Raw genomic sequence first — 12210 nt, forward strand, 5'->3', positions numbered from 1 at the left:
GTGACAATTAACACTCATAAGGTGTTATTCCAGTACACACGTCTCTCTTTTGGAGTTGCTTCAGCTTGTGCAATTTTTCAGAGGACCATGGAGAATTAATTGGCAGGGATTCCACACACAACTGTTTATCTGGATGATATCCTTGTGACAGGACCATCAGAAGAAGCCCATATAAACGCTCAGTCAGGTTCTGACACGATTTGAGGAAGCAGATCTCAGACTAAAAAGGTCTAAGGCTACGTTTATACGGTGACGATGAAAAGAGAAGACCCAGAAGTGGCGTCTCGTCTTCATTTTTTTTTTCGCGTTTAGACGAGCATTCTCAGGGGGAAATCTTTGTTTATATGAAGACGCAAGAGTATGTGATATTCGATTGGATATGCATTCCAGACCGCTGTGTGGTGGGGTGCATTCTAATTTGACAGTTTAGCCAGAGAGGTAACCAAGGATCTTTGGTTTAGCCGTTTAGACGGAGACGCAACCCGGGTCGTCTTCAAATCTCTACACTCTGGAAGGAGTCTTCAGATTTTTGCGTCTTCAAGCCCCGATGGCGGGGTCGCCGTGTAAACGAAAGGCACTTATGATCAAATATTTTGTCGTCTTCCTTCGCAATCGTTCTCGTATAAACGGCCCCTAAGTGTGAATTCATGGCTCCAGCGGTTGAATATTTAGGACATCGGGTATCTGCCGCCGGTCTCCAACCCTTGGAAAAGAAAGTAAGAGCTATAAGGGAGGCACCAGAGCTCAAAAATGTTACCGAACTGCGTGCTTACCTGGGAACGATCAATTACTATGGCCGATTCCTTCCTGATTTGTCCAGTGTTGGCCCCTTGCATGGCCACTTAAAGGCTGGGGTAAAGTGGGGGTGGGGTTCTCAGCAACATGTAGCATTCCAGAGGTCATTACATTACATTACATTACATTTGGCTGACACATTTTTAGCCAAAGCGACTAACAACATGGTAAACAGTTTAAGTTTTAAAGTAATTCTCAACAATTTTAGGACAATTTAAAAAACAGTAAAGTAAGAATAAGTGCATCAGTGAGTGCTGTTTTTAACAGTTACGTGTCAGTTCAAGACGGCTGGTGAGTGCTAGGATTAGCAAGACTTGTTGTAAGTGGTGCTATGAGAGGTCAAAAGACTTGCTGTCAGCGTCAGCGCTCCTCATCCAACCTTAATTGTAACTTGTGATTCATCTCCATATGGAGTAGGAGTGGTTTTATCACATAGGATGGACGACTCTGAGAGACCTGCCTGTTTTGCCTTCCACTCATTTTTGCCAGCTGAAAAGAACTATTCGCCATTGCAAATGCTGATGGTCTCAGCAGACTTCCCCTTCCAGAAAGGCACAAGGAGACAAACAGACCAGCCGAGCTGACATGCTAAAACAGCTTCAGACTGCCCCTATTACCAGCCAGCAGCTGAAGTTGTGGACCGCAAGGGACACATCTTGCAAAGGTTTGCCGTTTCGTATTCATATGGCCGCTGAGTGGATAGACTTGCCTTAAAGGACTTTGATTAAACCAGAGGCGCTGATGACACAGCAATGGGGAGTAAGAAGTCACGTGACGTATTAGTCTAACACGAGTTTAAAACCGTGATAAACTCTAAAAAGTGGCAAGGCTAGCGACAGAGCAATTGCCACACTATGTTTTACAGTGTACATTGTAAATGGCTTGTCTTTGAGCCTCTTATTGTCTGACACATCACAGGGACTGTTTGGCCTTGTGAATGCTTAATGTTTTCCTGTTTCATGGGGCATGCCATGCCAGTGGCATGCAGTGGGTGTGGTCTTGCAGTGGTCATCTCATTATCCATTGCTTCTGACTCCCTTTGTTTTCATCTGACCTTGTCAGCACCCATAGGACGTGACTCATCACATTTATGAATGTCTTTTAAGGAAACTATTAGGTCAATTCGGTGCAGTCCCACCCACAGTGTCCTGTATACAGGAGCAACCCCAGGACTGTCCGCCAGCATTCTGGATGAAGCAGAGCTGACAGCAGCACACCGCTCTCAGTCCCTGAACTCTATCAAAGCAACCTCTGGCCACCAGACCCCAGAGAGGCAGCAGTGAAGAATGTGATAAAGAGGGTGATGAAAACTCTGGCTCTCTGGTTTTCTTTAGATGATTCAGGGACAGAAACAGCTATTCAGGGCCATGACAGACTTTATTTAGATGGTTTGAGATTCTGTTTCAGTCTTTGTTGCTTTTATGGATACATTTTGTCTTCTATACCCAAATGATATATCTTCTGACAAATAACTGAGCAAGTGGTTAAGTATAAGTATATATACTTTTTTGATCCCGTGAGGGAAATTTGGTCTCTGCATTTAACCCAATCGGTGAATTAGTGAAACACAAACAGCACACAGTGAACACACAGTGAGGTGAAGCACACACTAATCCCGGCGCAGTGAGCTGCCTGCCTTGCTCAAGGGCACTTCAGCCACGGCCCACTGGTCGGGGCTCGAACCGGCAACCCTCCGGTTACAAGTCCAGAGTGCTAACCAGTGGGCCACAGCTGCCCCGTGGTTGGTTGGGGGGTGGAGGTGGGGGGCAGAATTATAGTTCGTCATAGAGTTCAAATTCTCTAGCAGTGCCCCTGCAGACACATAATGCAAATATGCATTGAGTGCCCAACTTTGTGACAGCGCCAAGGGGGTAGATCATATACTGTCTCAACTCTCTAATATGTCCATATATTTTAATAACGGTCTTCTCCTCAATGGTAATCCTGACAATACTCTGAAAATGTGTTTTTAAGTTGAAGTAACTGAAGGAAATACTTGATGATTCTTCTAGTGAACTTTGGGATTCTTGCACTGATGCAAATAATTAAATTGAGTCAGTTGAGTTTTACAAGTTTGCCAGATGAAAAATAGTTGAGATAAGTGTTCTATCTAGTTTACCACGTCTTTTTTTTATTATTTGAGCAGAACAAAAGGCAAGTTCTATTTTTACAGTGTGATTATTTAAAGCAACCCTATTTTGTCCATGAGACCCAATACAAGCCCTAGAGTCAGCCTTTTCCGGCTGTGTTAACATGTAAACTGAGGTGTGTGTGTATATGGATGCTGTGGGTGCTTCACTGTGTCCAGTTGCGCAGCGTCAGTGGAGACTGGTTGAGATGTGGCTAATTGCATCACGCTGGCTGGCCTGAGCTCCTGTGTGGCTTTATTTGCCCTGGAAGTTTAATTTCCTGTCCACTCCTCTCCACACTGTCATGGGCGTTGTTGTTTCTATGGCGCCGTGTTTGCTCAGCACAGGTGCTCCCTTTCATTTCTCTGTCCACAGCTGATAGTGCGGCAAGATAACAGGCCTTATCAAGATGGAGGCTTGTTCTGTGTAGCTTTTGAAGTTGGGTTTCCTCCAAGAAAACGAACCACTACCTTGCCTTGGAGAACTCTTGATTCCATCTGTCTTGTCGGTTATGTGTGAATAATAAACATGAGAAAAAGAGAGCCCATACTCTGAGCCAAGATGTTCTGTTCTCAAGGCTCAAACTGGAATGTGTAGGTGCATAATTATGCCTATTTACAATGAGGATGAAGGACATTTTATCACAAAATAGATACCAGCTTGTTTTCCTTAAGATAAACATAGTCAGTCAGTTTATCATTTAATAGTCTGTGTACACTTTCACATAGACCACAGTGCTCAGAAATCTATGGTTAACACATGAAACAGAGGCTGTCTTTCCTTGTCAGATGTAATCATTTCTGTCCCATTTTCTGTCTGTCACACCTGCCTCCCAGACATATGCACAAACAGACACACTGGGGATAATGAGATTCAATGGAGACCCTTTCTATTGCTCTCCCTTTCTTCTATAATTAGCCTTAGCCAGGGTGTTGAGAGAGACGGACGGACGGAAAAAGAGAGAGAGAACATATAAGAGCAAGGCAGCTCAGCATGGGGTGGGCATGTGTCTGTGTGTGTGTGCATATGTGTGTGTGTGTGTGTGTGTGTGTGTGCATATGTGTGTGTGTATGTGTGTGTGTGTGTGTGTGTTGAAGCCCTCTTCAGCAGCTCATCTCCATTGTTAAAGTGTAATTCGTTTACACACTCATTACCCTGCCCCCTCAGTCAGGGGCCAGTCAGTTCTTTGAGCTGCCCGTTCGGCTCCCGCTGTCCTGACAGAGCCCCCAGTTACACACACAGACACACACACAGCCCAAACAACTCCTGCACTGGACTGTTGACTCTGACCCTTTCTGTATTTATTTCCTTTCACATGCCATCACTATTGTTCAAGGGCCCTCACAGATAACAGGGGAGTGTTTAACAGGTTGTGTGGGATGGGGAAAAACAAGATGTTTTTTTTTTTCTTCCTGTCCATGGGAGTTTGCATGTGTGAAGGCCACTGTGGTGTGGACGCCTGAGAATGAGTTGGGCTGTGGTGAGTCGGAGCCAGAAGGGGTGGACGGATTCGGGTGTCCTTGAGATATGCTGGAGTCAAGAGGAGCGCCTCTAGATGTCTCCAACAACGTGGACAAGCACAGTCGGACCGCCATCCCCCGTCAAAGACTTCCAGCAGGTTTTGGCCTGACCATTGGAAGCATTGGAAGCACTGACGATTGAAAGCACTGCCTAACTTGTTGAATTTGAGTAACAAGAAAACAGTGGGGCCTAATTTTAAATTATAGTGGGCAAGGAGCTCTCACTGAGAATAATGTTGTGCATGAACTTAAGCCATGTTGTGGCGTGTAGGAGAATTGAGCTTACCCACTGGTGTCTGTGCTTAGGATCTTGTCCATGGTATTAAAGCAGCACTTTGGAAGTTTTTAAATATAACAGCTTGGAATTGATTATGATGGTAAACAAACTTGTAATGGGGAGAATCCTGCAGCTAGCATACTGTAGCTGGCAGCGCCTCGCAGGGGGAAAACCAGCCTTACAATTTGGCTGATGGCCAGAACCGTGAAACATTACCTGGTCAGTAGATATGGCTCTTTGGAGATTGTCTTTGCCTGCTGCTAGTCTTTCGGCTCCAAAACAAATGCACGTGTACAGTGTCCAGAGGGATGGTTCTGAGCTAGCTGGAAAGCCTAGCATCATTTACTGTCAGTGGGAATCATGCAACACCCAATGTCTCGAGATATAACGTTAAGTGGACGTTATATTGTAACAGTGTCATTAATCCAAAAATAATGATACTTATTTACAATAAAATACTTGATGTATTTTTGTGTGGTGTGTTCGGTTCAGCAATTTTCCTTCTTTCCCACAGACAGTTAATGACGCTAGGCTTTCTAGCTAGCTCATTGTCCCCGTTTGTGAGCGAGCGTTTATGTGAGCATGTAGAGTGAAACTGAATGAAAGGAGGCTGTATACATATTGAACTTAGCAAACATGCAAAGACATTTGTGGAGCACAGAATAGATTCCTGTTTGCTCAACTACAAGTTCTTTGTGCTCGAGTTTCATTTTTCCTCAAAATATAATTTGTGTGCTTGCTCAAAACATTTTTCTGCGCTCAAATAGTTCTACTGCTCGCTAGGGTGACCAGACGTCCTGAGCAATTCGGGACAGTCAGGAAATCTAAGCGTTTATCCCGAATCCCGAATCCGGCCCTAATTGTCCCGAACACACTCAATCAGAATACTGAGTAGTTATTTTCTGATAAACATTAAAAACTGTCCGTAGAGAGGTTGAGTCGACTGCATGCAGCCCCCGACGGCAGCTAAGTGTCTGGATGCAACCCCGGCTACTAGCGTTAGCTTAACACTTTGGATTCTAGCCGCTCATATGTGTGCAAATAACATACGGTTAATACACGTTCTAAAGAACGCAGAATGCCTTTATTTATGAGCGAGCAGTAGGGTGACCAGATGAGATTGGCTGAAATTCGGGACGCTTTTCGCGGAAGGGGGGGCGGGGGTTGTATGAAGTGGCACAGTAAAAGATCCAAAGGTTCACAGAGCAGACTCGTAGCCTACTGACAAATGGTTGCTGTAGTGTCACAAGGCAGTCTGTGCAGTTTAATTTCGCTCTGCCCAGACATGTTTACAAAACACTATACAGTACATAATATCTCTCTCTCTCTCACTCTCACTCTCTCTCTCTCTCTCTCTCTTAGACAGACACGCACACACAATGTGTAAGGAGGATTAATAAAGCAAGGCCAATATTAATTATTATTTCATGGAGAAACATCTCCCTTGTCTCAGTCTCCATGGAGATAGCTGGACTAACTCCTCTCGATCATCGAGCTTATTCCCTCCCATCTAAGCAGTGCTATTCTGCTTATCATAATGAACACCAGGGCATCATTACAGAAGGAATCACACAGGAGACAGACAGTCCATTTCGACTGCCCAAACAACGTTTCCACTGAACGCCAGAAAGCCAGTTTACAGGCCTTATAAAATGGTAGCAATTACATTTCGCTGCACAGTGATTCTGCATCAGGTGTTCTCGCTGGACATTGTTATTATTGATTTGGGTTAGAAGTACTTTATCCAAATTGGCTGTTGTGCAAACAATTTCTCTCGACTTTCATTTGTGTCTGCCTAGAGGCCCTCTGTGCAGCCCACTGTAAAATCTGCATCAATCACAGGAAAAATAACAGTTTGAATTTTAATCTCCGTCTGACGAACACGGTCTTGTTTAATGGATTCTTAATCGCTTGTTGCATTATTTAATATCACTGACTGGTGGTGTAGATGGGCTTTCTTTGTGAACCCGGGAGGGTCTTTTGCAGCTTTAAGGTCATAATCAGGAGAGATCTGTAGTGTTGACTGCTCATTGCATGAGTAGGTGGGCCACCTGATGGAAGAAATCATTAGTTGGCTCCAGAACATGGGTGGGTGTACGCTGTGCGCTGAGGCATTCAGAGCCAATTTATCCAGCTGCTTTAGATCTGGCCTTTACTGTAGATCTCACAGTGTCTGAAATGCAATGCAAAACAGATATTAGCATCATATGAGATTTGTGTTAAAGGCCAGTGATTATACAAGGTCCATAGCTCTAGTTAATAAGCTGGCCACACTGGACCTGATATGGCTTTAGCACCTAATGACCAGAACTCTCATGCTGACACCCTTAACATTGTGTAACGAATAGTAACAAGCCTACAGGCTTCCACGCTTTTCTTCTGAGATGTATAACTCCGCCATTTCCCTGTATTTGTTTGTCCTCACAAATTCCAAATGTTGTTTCATTCCCACCCACATTTAGTTCATCTTCCACCACGGCATCTGCCTACGGAGAACAATACATATGCAAAGGTATTTTTTGTTTAGTGAAAACATTGCACAATGCACCTGTTTTTCTTCCATCAACATTGAAAGTCATTTGTATCTGTCCTGTGCTGTTTAAATGCTAATTAAATAGAGCATCTCTGCTTATGGCAGTGGGGGAAGGAGCTCATGTCAGCTGTTATTCAGACACCACTGTTGAGTCTTCTACTGGTGTTGTGGGCCTAATTCAATGAAACACAGATGAATTAAGGTGCCTGATTGACAACCCCAGTGAAATGTTTTTGAAGGCTGTTATGTTGATGATGTTCTAATCCAGGGGCACTGCTAGATCATTTGGGCCCTATGACAGACAGTAATTCTGGGCCCCGCAATAATATCTATTATTGGGGGGTCTCTCTGGGGGCCCCCTGTCAGTGCTGGGCCCTTAGAATCATCCTAACCCCCCAGCGGCTCCCCTGTTCTTATTACCCACAAAGGTTGCTATAGTTGGTGATTTTGTTTTTGATGGTAAACAGGCTTTGTTGTTTATTGGCCGTGTGGGAAGATCCCCTCACTATAGCACTAGGAACTGAACACCTCAGACTGGTGGACCATCCAGTGGACTAGCAGACGGGATCGTACCCTTACTCGCAGACAGGAGTCTGGCCACACGTGGTCATTGCTCTGCTTTCACACCCACATAATGAGACAGATGAGATGAAGGCAGCACTGGGACGGATAATCCCCTCTGCTGCCAGGGCAGGCTTTTCTACCTTCAGCTTATTCTACTGTCTAATGTCATATTCATTAGAGAGGGATCCTTTTAACTCATTCAAAAAGCCCACATGTATTAGGCTGTGTTATAGGGCCTTGAATGGTTGCCTGGACTACTTGGGTTACACTAACCACATTCACTCTCCCTCCACTTCCTCTCACATTCAGTAGGCCACTGAAGTGGTGTTGGTTTTGTGTGTTTGCTTTAAAAGGTTTTTCTTTTGTTGTGCTTTGCCAAGACAGACAAACTGCCCTCTACTCTTCCAGAGTGCCTGTTGTGAGGAGTGGTAATGGGGTAATATGGACAAGTGTGTGTTTTATTCCCCTCACTTCCCACTATTGTCCCAGACCAATGCACAGCTCCTCAAAACTCCCACTCCAACCCCCATTGTATGCTGTTGGGCACCACCACACTGCCAAATAATTAACAAAGATTCCACAAGCAAAACAAGAAGAGGGAAAGAACATTTTTGGACTGGAAATGGAAATGTCTTGGAAGATCAACTTCACTTTTAGGCTGGATGAGATTTTGTTCATTCGATAGATGGGATGATCAGATCACTAGTGACAGGAGAGGAGAGACAACTGCTTTGCAATGGATGTGTTTCTGAGTTTGGACAGGACATGGTGTAGGTGTCAGTATAGCAGCCCCCTATCACAGGCACGCAGATGTGTGACCTGAGAAGCATTAGATGTCTCTTCTCCACACACACACACATACACATACACACACACACACACGATAAGACCCTCCATCTCATATCAGAGTCCATCTGACTCATGTGCCGACGTGTGTGTTCCTCTCCATCCTCACACTATGAGTAACTCTCTCCTGAGTCCTGACTCACACCTCTGAAGAGGGCCTTTGATGGCACTGAAAAGCTCTCACAGCCTTGGTCTAACAAAAATGCACAAGACCTCAGTTTTGCGGAAAAACAGACAAAATCAAAAGAATCACCTCATCTTGCCTGGGTCAAAGAAACACACATGTGTAAATGTCACAATCTACTGGCTACAGCACCATCTTGTTTCCTCATTAGAGTTTGTGCCCTTCTGAGAGAGCGATCTGAGCTGCACCTTTTCCATCTCAGCCAAGAGACATCATCCACACAACCAAGACAAGCAAATCCATTCGGTTTGTAGTACCTTAAGCACTGACTTAAGATCCTAACTTTACGCAATGGGATTTTGGATAGTTACGTATCTAATGAATTCTATTTAGCAATAGTTAGTTTGTTGTAACTAGTAGTTAAGCACTACCCTAGTTCAACTAAAAAAAAGAAAGAGAGAATACATTGTGTCATTCGCGATTTTCGTAATTTAATTTTTTTTCATGCTTCCATTGTATTCCATGGTATTAGGGGGGGGGGGGGGGGGGGGTATATTATCAAAGTATATTATGATTATAGCCTTGCATTGCAGCCCTACAATGCAGCATCTTCTGGCACACAGAGGCAGAAGTGCTTCTGTTTATTGCACTAGACTGCCACGTCTGTCTGATTCATCACTGTCTCCTTACTAGCCTCTAGGAACTGGGGTGAGGTGCACACAGACGTCCACAGGTGAGGACCTCCTCCATGCCATACAGACATAATGTAGAACAGATAATGAATAAGGAGATTGAACAGACAGCAGGGAGGTGGAATTGTTGGAGCATGTTGGTTATTGTCCACTGGCACAATGTCAGTGTGAGGAGCGAAGTAAGATACAGTAATGGCTTGTAAAATTAATTTCTCCTTTGGTGTTACATAGTTTAGATAAGATTGGACTTACTGTAGTCTTGCAGCCCACAGCCTCCCATGGAACTGAAATAGCTAACGAGGCATTCTCTATTAAGTGGTTAAGGAGCTCCAAGACTTTGCGTTCACACGTGTTCCTGCCATATCTGCTGGGCTGAGATGTCGAGGGGAGGGCTGGCCATTGACATCCCTCCTCATATCCCGTGAGCCGGAGCCTGCGCTGGAGCCTGGGACTCATTCCTCTAATTGCCCTCATTGCTCCCCGCACTCAGGGTTTGCTGATGCAAGGGCCTTGCGTGATTCTTGATGGTCGGAGTCGCCAGCCAGCCAGTTGGGTCAGTGCAGCATCAGACACTTTCCATTTCATTAAAAGTTGCGGGCGAGGGGGTGGGGGTGTTGCGTGGGGGTGGGGGGTGGGGGGGGGGTCCCAGGGACAGCAGGATTTATGATCTGAAAACGCAGCACTATGGCAAGGCTTTCCTCTCTAATGTATTTATGGCATCAGAGGCTTTGGCTCAAGCCCTCCTCTAGTCATCTCACTATTAGAGAGAGAGAAAGAGAGATGGAGAGAAAGAAAGAGAGGGGACTCAGAATTGGAAAATCAGAATGCCGAGTGTTTTCAGGACATTTCTGTGTTAACTATTGTGGTGTCTTTTAAGTATCATATAAAGTACTTTTCAGAAAACGAAATGCAGAAAAACAAAAACAAAATAGAGTAAAGGCTGTGAGTTTGTTACTTGGGATGTGTGAAAAGGACTATTCTTCACATTTTGTGCTAGATTCTCATAACCATTCATCACAGTATTTAGTGTCCTAAGACACTGAGGACATTTAGGTTATTTAAATTGTTTAAAAAACAGGAATAAACCTCAGGCACTGGCCACAGATTCAACTAGTCTGACACAATATAATTATAATAACAGAATATATGTTGATTGAGTCCAGTTTAAACAAGATATGATTTAACTTTACTATTATTTAACTTTTACTTCTGCTGTTTATTAAAAAGACATTATAAAACAAAACAAGCACTGTAGTAATTGCATTTGTGCGACTCATGAGAATATCTGAATAAACTGTCCTGATATGAATTCTCAAAACACCAGATTGCATTACAGCCATGAGGTAATAAGAAAGATATCTGTGTCTCTGGAGACTTTGACCTTCCCATAGCAAACCCCTGTGGTCAGAGATACTAAGACTCAGAAATTATACCCTGTCATGCCACCTCCACCATGTCACAGCCACGGACAAATGGAGAGTTTGTTAAAAAATAGAAAAAGGATGGTGGTGACAGGAGTGCAGCTGCTGCTGGGGGGTTGTCCTCCCACAGCACAGGAGTTAGCAGGTCACCGCCCCAACTCCAGCCAAATGATATTTCTATTGTCTGTGTCTGGGTCTTCCCATTTCCCCAGGGGAAATTATCTTACAGGTGCCATATCCCATCATTAGTCGGTGTGTCAGTCCGTGATACAGTTTCCTGTTAACAACAGAGGCATGTTACCATATCAGCAATTACCTTGACAGCTCTCATAATGGTAGATGTCAAAACCGTCAAAGTCATATCTACATAATAAGATGTTATGGCATTTAAGTTCATGTCATCTACCATAACAATAAACACCATGGTAAACTGACAGTCAATGTACCACTGGGCTGACCAGGGATGGCTGACGTGCTGGCAGTGATTTAGTCTCTGCATATACTTTGATCTCCTTTCTGAGTGTTAATAAGTACCTAATTAGGCTTGATTTGAGGGGCACAGTATGATCCCCCCCCCCCCCGACACACACACACACACACACACATCCTAATGAGTGTCTGCCATTAGAGGGCTTCTCTCTGTCTCCCCACTGATTCAGCCCTCTCTGAAAGGTCAGTGTTCTGTTCTGGCGGAGCGCACTGCCAGGAACCGCTCTTGTTCTGCGTCATGGGAGCCAGGTCATCAAACAGGGTGGCCGAGCGGCAGTCCCTGCGTCTTTCTGTCCTGCCGTGTGGCAAAAGGATGTGACTAATGAGTGGTTTGGCTCAAATGCAAATCCAATTAATATGGCCTCCTGAGAATGTACAAATAATGCTTTTATATCTGCTCCCTGAATAGAGAGATCCAGTTCAGACAGGAACACCAGTATGTCCTATGCATGCACATGTTGCTGTCTTCATTCTGCAATGTATAGAGGCTCAACATCTAGCCATGTTTAGGGTGTTATTCACCGTCACACATTTTGCAGTAGTTAAGAAGAATGATGATGAGGCAGCAGTAGGGAGATGGGATGTCTATTTGACAGATGCGGGTGCTTAAAATGTTGCTTGAACAAGCTTGACTCATAAAGTGAATGCAGTAAGCCACCGAGGGCCAGTGCAGTATAATGCTGGGGCTAGGATAAGCAGCCAGACACGTGCTCTTTTCTGAGAAACATCTCTCTTTTTCTCTCTGTTTCTCTCTTTTCAATGGGTGAATTGTCAAACGAGTATTATGCTGTGGAGACAAACTGAATGCTTTTTCATGTCC

This window comes from Alosa sapidissima, chromosome 1 (genome assembly GCF_018492685.1).
Source record: "Alosa sapidissima isolate fAloSap1 chromosome 1, fAloSap1.pri, whole genome shotgun sequence".
NCBI classification, from domain to species: Eukaryota; Metazoa; Chordata; class Actinopteri; order Clupeiformes; family Clupeidae; genus Alosa; species Alosa sapidissima.